Source organism: Manis javanica, chromosome X (genome assembly GCF_040802235.1).
Source record: "Manis javanica isolate MJ-LG chromosome X, MJ_LKY, whole genome shotgun sequence".
NCBI classification, from domain to species: Eukaryota; Metazoa; Chordata; class Mammalia; order Pholidota; family Manidae; genus Manis; species Manis javanica.
In genome coordinates, this window is record NC_133174.1 from 113864543 (window position 1) to 113872869 (window position 8327).

Consider the following 8327-nt stretch of genomic DNA (forward strand, 5'->3'; position numbering starts at 1 on the left):
AAAGTTAACATTTTTTTGTACCATCTCTTTCATGTGAGACTTTGGTCTATTATTTTTGTGTACAGACAGTGAAAGGAATCCCATAATGGACATGCTGATGGGTGAGGGTTTTCTCTACAGTTAAAGTGGTATCCCTTCAAGTTCATTTTCCAGAAGGATGGGTCTCTGCTTTATTTCCATGACACTCTAGAAGTCCCCTAATTAACATCTAATGTGCCACTTGATTGGGTATTGTGTTCAGAACTTTAACATACCTTGAGACCAGTGGCCACCTAGATCCCCAGTTAACACACTGTGCAAATCTTCCTTCCTATGAGGGTAGTTTCAGAACTTCATGATTTGTACCACCTCTTTCTTGAAGACTTGAAGAAATCAAAGAATATAACTGGGCTGCTGTTCCTCTACCATTGACAGTCTGGAATAAATTATTATAGAAACGAATGTGTGCCTGTGACATAAGGAATGAATATTGAACAGTTGTAAGATTATAAAAATAACTGTGGTAGATCCATTATAATTAGTTTGGCTATATGCTCATATATAACATAGGTACTAACTGATTTTTGAAAGTGTTTAATCATTTTCTGAATCACCTATATACAGGCTTTGGGTACAATCCTTCATATACATTAAGTCTGGCTTGGGACTTGCCATCTGAATATTTAAAGTATCCCAAGATGTTGATTTGAAACCAGAGTGGAGAACTTGGATATAGTCATTTCTGTTTGCTCTTCTGTTCTCCAAAGCACACACATATGTGCCCTGAAACTGAGTATTGAGAGCTGCCAGTGACTGAATCATAGCCCTTCCCAACAGTTCTCTAAAGATCTTTACACCACTGTTCTGGTGATATTTACTTAATTATACATCATAATTACGTAGCTTCACATTGTGATTATATGATTACACGTGTTTACACTCAATAGACAATTAGATATAATCACTCTTATCACAAAAACACATGATGAGAAAAAGTTACCTGATGAAAACCAGGAACCTACGTAGAAGTGAAGTAGATTAAATGCTATTCTGATTCTGCTATTCAGATCCTTTCTGCCTGGTAGTTTTCATAAAGTGGGACTAGCAAGACACCTTGCATCATGAAGGAGAAAGCTTTGGAAAAGTATTCTAACTAAAGAGAATGGAAATGAAAAAAAATCAGTAAAGCCTGTCTTGGTTAAATTTTCCAAGATGATACTATTGAATTAATACTGAAATAAAAAATTTTAAATTATATCTTTTTTGATAATTTATATACTTGTTGAGGTATTGATGGATGGCAATATGATGACACATAGACAGCATTTCAGAAACAGAAGCACAAACTCCTCCATCTGTCTGCCCATTCATTCATTCAGTCCCTCACTCATTCCTCCACCACATGTATAATGAGTACCAACCATGTACTGGGACATGAGTTAAACATTGTTCCATGTCCTTATTCTTCAGTCAGCACCCTTGCTCCCGGTCTCCAGGGGTTTTAGCTTCCACCAGAGTGTGTAATGCATACTCTTATCAAAACCTCCATCTGCTGTTACTATCATGGCTGGATTGTCATCTAGGTCATAATGAGTTGTCATGGTCTCAAAAGTAAAAAAATATCCATTCTGAACTATTTTGGACCTAAGGGATGATTTTAGTGCTGGTACTGATAGGCACTGAGGCAACAGAGCTCCTGTCCAGAGCTCAGTATGTTCCAAGTTCTGCTTCTACTTAGACCTAATGCTGTAAGCTGAGGCAGTGTGTCCAGTCCTCAAACAAAACACCCTCCTAATGTCTATATCCACCACTCCCACTGGACTGTGTGTTCCTTGAGGAAACAGATACCATCTGAATGACACCTAGTGCATAGCAAAGGATCTCTTGTGGGACAGATGTGCTTTATATGCTTGCTAACTCTGAATGAAAAGGAGCTAAATAATGCAGGGCATCCCTGCCCATATTTTATCTCTGTAACAACCAAAAGCAAGGAATTTTTCATGAGAGTACTATTCATATATTTCTAAAATCTTTTAAGTCAAATGTCTGTAGTTATACTCTATTTAGTTTACGAAGTACCAGTTATTATTTTGTTCTGGAGGAGCTTAATTTAAATATCTATTAACTCTTTGATTGTAAACTAATGCTAGCTATCTCATGGTAAGCAGATCATTGAACCCCAAGGGAATCTTCTATTTAAATAAATTTTGTGGTAAAATATTTTCTAAGAATAGAATCACAGAGTTGTAGAATCTTGGAGTAGGAAGGGACTTCGAGGTCATCTGGTCCGATCTTCTAGTTTTCACTGAGTATGGAAATCCACATATTATATTCTAGGCAGGAAGGCATTTAGCCTGATCTCAAAGGAGCTCAGTATATAGAAAACCCATTCTGTTCTATTCATGGATCTCTTTACATTGAACTGAACTTACTTCCATTCTCCTAATTGTACTAAAGCAACTACACAGAGTAAGTTTATATCTTCTTCCACATAGTAGCTCTTCAGACAGGTAACTGCCATCCTTGCTCAACTTCTGCTTCCATTTCTTTGTTTCCTTTTGCCACCTAGACATTGTCAGGTTTTCAAATATTTTTTATATGTCATGGTGTTAAAACTACTTGGCCCAGTTCTTTGGATTTTTCTCGTGGTTGTCAACATCCCTCTGAAAATGTGATATCCAAATCTAAATACCTTATTCTGGGTGGCTTAACCAGGTCATTGAGCAGAGAGCCTTTTGAACTCCACTCCCATTGGGGAAGGTTTTTTTTTTCTTTCCAAGTAAGATCTGTTCTTTATTAAATTATATCATTTGATTTATCATTCCATTCTGTTGAGATGTCTTTGAATCATGATTCTGTCATATTAACTGTCTGTTTCTACTTTGGTTAATTGGTAAATGTGTCAATCAGTCAACTTTCTGGGACTACTCCAAATTATTGATACAATGGATAAGACTTATAACAGAACTTGTTCATTCAGGTAACCACTGATTTATTCTTTGGGGTGCATTCTCTGGGACAAAACAACTTATAATTATCTTCTGACCTGAAACCACTCAACACTGTTCTGTGTAGTTGCCAGAGTTATCACATCCCTTTCCAAATCTGCATGAACTCTAATTGTAGTATTCAGCAAATCTGCCAGCAAATCTGCCAGCTAAGTAACACTATGGAAAAAAGAAATGAATGTGAATTTTTAGGGAACCCATATTGGCTGATTTCATAAATGCCTAAAAGCCATCTGCTTAATAACCCATTCTTGAATTTTGCTGGAAATCAACATTTGTCTCTGGATTTTTGTTCCAGAATCCTGCATTTTTCTGATTTTGAAAATCAAGCCATTTATCCATACCTAGGCTTCAAGTACCTTTCTCATTGCTGGTCATTTCTCAAAGATTACTTAGTATGAGTAGGTTAACATTTGTGAATACATACTCTTCTGTCCTTTACGATTGAATTAATCAGTCTAATTTATTTCAACTTTGTCCTGCCATCTTACAGTCCCCAGGTCTTACTTAGGGTTTAATCCCCTCCCAAGAGTACTTTTTGAACCTTCCAATATGGGGATATTCATATGGGTTTCACTTCTAGGGTATGCCTTAGGTTAGAAGGATTCACAGTGATTCCAGAAGCGTAGAATTCCTGGGGAGCATATTCATTTAACATACTCACTATGAGTTAAATCTGACTAAACCTGTGTTAAAATTTCCCCAGCACCTTTGGAGTTCTCCATCTTCTCTAAAGTTACGATACATCAACATTTTCTGTATCTTTCCAATCCTTATGTGCCCTTCTTAGTGGACCTCTTATCACAGATAGAGGAAACATACCCTTCTTTACAGTGCCCTCTTATTTACCAGTGGCATTTTCTTTCTTCCCCTCATCCTACTAGCAGCCCAGAGCTCTCATACTGATTCCTGAACTTCGAGGACCTCCTTGTGGTGTTCCCACTAGACCTAGACAGGGTTCTATACTTTGAACATTCTCTTAGGTTAATTCTCCTGCAGTACCAAATAGTCCTCCAGGGTTCTGCTCTCTGCCACATGACAGGTGAATTAGTTTCTACAACTACGCTAAATAGGATGTCACCTATCTCGGTTAACAGAATGTCTTAACCCTGATGAAATGTACATGACTCTGAAGATTGTTAAATGTTGCTTTGGATGATGTTAATTGCCAGCATCAAGGAATACTAGGACAGGTGGAGTGGGAAAAGGGATATTTTAGAACAAGTAAGTTTTCCGGGGGTGGCCCTTAGAATGGAACACTGTGTATACTCACTCACTCTGCCATGACACTGGAAGAAGCAATTAGTTTGAGGCATTTTCTACTGATTTATGCCAGGCTTGTGACAAATTGGAGGAGGATGACAATATGACAGGAAATGTTTCTGACTCAATAGACTGAATTTCAAACACCAGTCTCCTCTGGGCTCTTAACTGCAGGCTATGGTCTGTTTCCTGGGTTACATATTGGGCTGTAATGTTCTAATCTTGGCTCTTTCTTCTCCAGAGGCGGTGAATAGTCTGTGTCACCTCCTCATGCCCGGGTTAGACATAAAGGCTGAGAAAATACTATTCTCATTTCTGATGGGGTGAAGAAGAGTTAATTAGAGAAGAATGAGTTTTTTTCTTCCCTGGCTCCAGCTTACGTGCATCTGTATTTCTCTTTTATGTATCACCTTTTCTCATTTCTGAACTTCCAGAGAGAGGTAAAACAGTTGACTGCTGCTTCCTTTATGATAAGTTGCGTGGCCAAGTTAGCAGCAATCTTGAGAAACCTGGGTTTTGATATCCGTGGCAAATAACTGACAAGAATAGCCCAGTTAATCAGATCACCTGCCACTTGGTGATTATTCAGGAAAATTTTGAATAAAAATACAGTCATGTGGTCCAATACGTACTCTGCCTACAAAATATATGCATCACACATACATACTCTGCAAGCACACACATAGGAGCTGACTTCCTAAATTTCTCCCAGTTTTGTCAACTTTGCCATCATAGATTTTTGAAATTGGAGTCAGAAGGAGAGGGCAAAGGTGCACAGTTGATTTGATATAATAACTCTGGAGCTTCTGTGGCTTTCTCATTCTGCCTCCTTTTTTCTGTACTTCAGCATAGCTCCATTGGTATCCCTGCTGGCACACATGGGCAAGGTACAATGTCACTTAACATGTACTAGAAATTCTGAATTTTGAGAGTATAATTGTTGGGGACACTGGGGAATTGATAGGAGACAGGTAAGTAAAAACACTTGCAATAGGTTCTTTGTATTCAGAACCTGATACCAGGAGCTTCAAAGAGGGCAGAGTATTCCAAAATAGAAAAAATTGGATTTAAATCTAGTTTCTTGACTTTTCCTCACTTATCCTCTCTGAGCCTCTATTTTATCTTAAATTGTGAAATTATTGTGAATATTAAAGGAGATATTATATAGAAAACAGTCTATTTAATTTTGGCCACATAGTAACTATTAAAATAACATTATTTTTTTGAGTAAGTGGGGGAGGTGGAGGTGGAAGAAGAATCGACCAATGAAATTCTACATGGTCAACTGGAAACAAGGGTCAAGGTAACATGGATTATGTAGTTTCTGAACTTTTGTTCACTTGCTATCCTATAAGCTCACCTATAACATTTAAAGAATTGAAGGAGTCAATATATGCAAAATGGTTCCCTGCTGACAACATAATCTCAAGGGGCTAAGTTACTGTTGCAAATTTAAAGTTTTCAACATGAGTCATGAAAGAGACTCTACATATTTTGCTCCCAGGCAAGCTTGGTACCTTGATTACTGTGACTGTATGATTCAACCAAGTTTTCTAAACTCAAATATAGCCTTACAAATTGGACTCCATAACTATAATTCTCATAGTGGTTTTGTCTTAGTTCTATGTTCTATTTCATTTAATTTCCATCAGCAGTCCTTTAACCACAGTGACTAATTCCTGAGATAATTTATCTTATTCTCAGGAAGTTTTGGCAAGAAAAACTAATAGTTGCTCTAGTCTCTGAGTTCTTGCTTAAGACATTCTGTAACCTTTATTCTATAATGCAACTTGGCTAGGTATCATATATTTGCATCACCCTTTATTTCACACAGTTTGGTAGATACTGTTTCACCATCTTCTGGCATTGAATGTTTCTGTGGAGAATTTTGATAACAGCCAAATCTCCCCTCTTACACCTAATCTGTTCAATGCCTAAATGAATGAATATTTCATTTATTAACATTGGAAGTCAGTGATTCAACCAGGCTATGCATTGATTTGAGTTTTTGATGTCAATTTCCTTATCTTTTTTTTGTGGAACATGATGTGCATGATGTGCTGTCTTCTGCAGAATCAGTTCTTTCAGAGGAATTTTCTTACGTTATATATATATATATATATATATATATACGTATATGTATATATATGACATATAACTATATATATGTACATATAATATGCATGATATGTTTTTTTCCCTGACTGGATTGTCTTTACCTAATCCACACACATACACACATACCTATAATTTTATCTCTAATTGCTTTATTATTTATCTTTGTTTCCTGATTCTCTGTAATTTTCACAGGTACTTCATCTTTTTCAGTAGATTTTAAACCATATCTAGTCTATTTCATGAATATTAATGTTTATTCTGTAATGGTCTTGTTATGATACTTAGTTTGCTTTTTATCTCAGTAACCTCATTTTTCTTCTCAATGTGGTATTTTATTTTCTCATCATCTCTGAGACCTTATTTTACTGAAATCATGTTACTAAATTCTTCCATTTCATGAAGTACACACAGGGAATTTTCTTCCTTTCATTGGTCTGTCTTCCCCCGCCCCCCCCCCATTGGATTATTTAATCTTCTTTCTATGTTTTAAATTGGGTTCTCCAGAAGCAGACCCTGGGAGGGAGGATTCCTGAGTAAGTATGGTTGACCCCTTGAACAATGTGGGAGGTAGGGGTGCTAACTCCATGTGCAGTTGAATTTGCATATAATTTTTGAATCCCTCACAATTTAATTACTAAGTCTACTGGTGACCAGGAATCTTAATAATAATATAAACAGTTGATTAACACATACTTTTTATACGCATTATTTACTGTATTCTTCCAGTAAAATGAGCTAAAGAAAATAAAACATTTTTTCAAATTGTTACAAATATCCAAAAAATTTTCAGTATATTTATTTTAAAAATTCCATGTGTAAGTGGACCCACGCATTTCAAACCTGTGTTGTTCAAAGGTCAACTGTAATTTATTAAAGAAGGAATTACTACCTGGGTAAATCCACAGGAAGTAAGAGAGGGAAGGGGAGAAGCCATGCAAAGATGTGTCTTAGGCAAAGCCCTATAGAAGGTAGGGTAGATTCAGCCTGTTCATGCAGGGGCATTCTAGAATGTATGTTGCAGCTTACATTTCCCTCAAACCAATTCAAGAAGAGTTTCATACTCTTTTCACCCATCAGCATTGGTTATACCCCAGACTGATTGCAGTGGAAGAAGGGAGAGCAATAATTCACGAATGCTTCCATTTCTACTGGACTGTAGCCAAAATGGACTCTAGTAGACCAAGGGCAGACCTGTAAAAAAGAGCCTTAGATGCTGGTTGTTAGAAAAAACTTCACATCAAGACACCCACAAAAAAAGTATAAGAAAGGATTTGAGGGGATTTGGAAGGAGCACCAACATTGCTGCAGTTGCTATATTTACTTTTGTGTATTATTTTTAATAGGTTTCATAGTTTCCATGCAATTCTTTTCATACTGTCTATTGGTCACTTTTACCATGTGTAAGCTCTTCCAGTTCCTTCATTTATTCTCATCTAAAGTAGATGAAATTTCCTTGATTTTCTTCCTATTGTATTTGAAACTTGTTCTTTACATCCCAGGTATATTTTGAAGAATGGAGCATAAAAAGATAGGATAGTTAAAAGGGGAAGAGCTCCAATGGTCATGGATATAACTTTGTATGGATGGCCTAGATTCTGGTGTTTCTTCAAAGATTATATAATAGGTTCTATATCTGGATTCATTCCACTAACTTGGAGGAAAATTCCTTTATCAATATATGCTTGAACTATAGATAAATCTTACAATTTGTCATGGAACCCTGAAAATTGTTAGGGTTTTCCTGCCTGTGCTGAACCTTCATGATGGTTTGTATGGTCTTCTACTCTTGAAAATTTTTACTTCAACTTTTTTCTTGGATTTGTCAACTTTTGGAGTTCATGAAAATACTCTGGATCTTGATGATCAACTGCCTTTCCTCAAAATGGGCTTTATAGGAACCCTGAAGAACCATACCATATTCTGTTTTTCTCTTTGGCTGCCATTTTTTCTGAGTTTATA

General features: G+C 36.6%; 1 pseudogene; it reads right to left on the reverse strand.

Moving 5' to 3' along the window:
* Positions 1 to 1580, reverse strand: part of LOC108389397 (histone H2A-Bbd type 2/3-like) — a 190031-nt pseudogene extending 188451 nt beyond the window's left edge.
* Positions 1581 to 8327: the final 6747 nt, after the last annotated feature.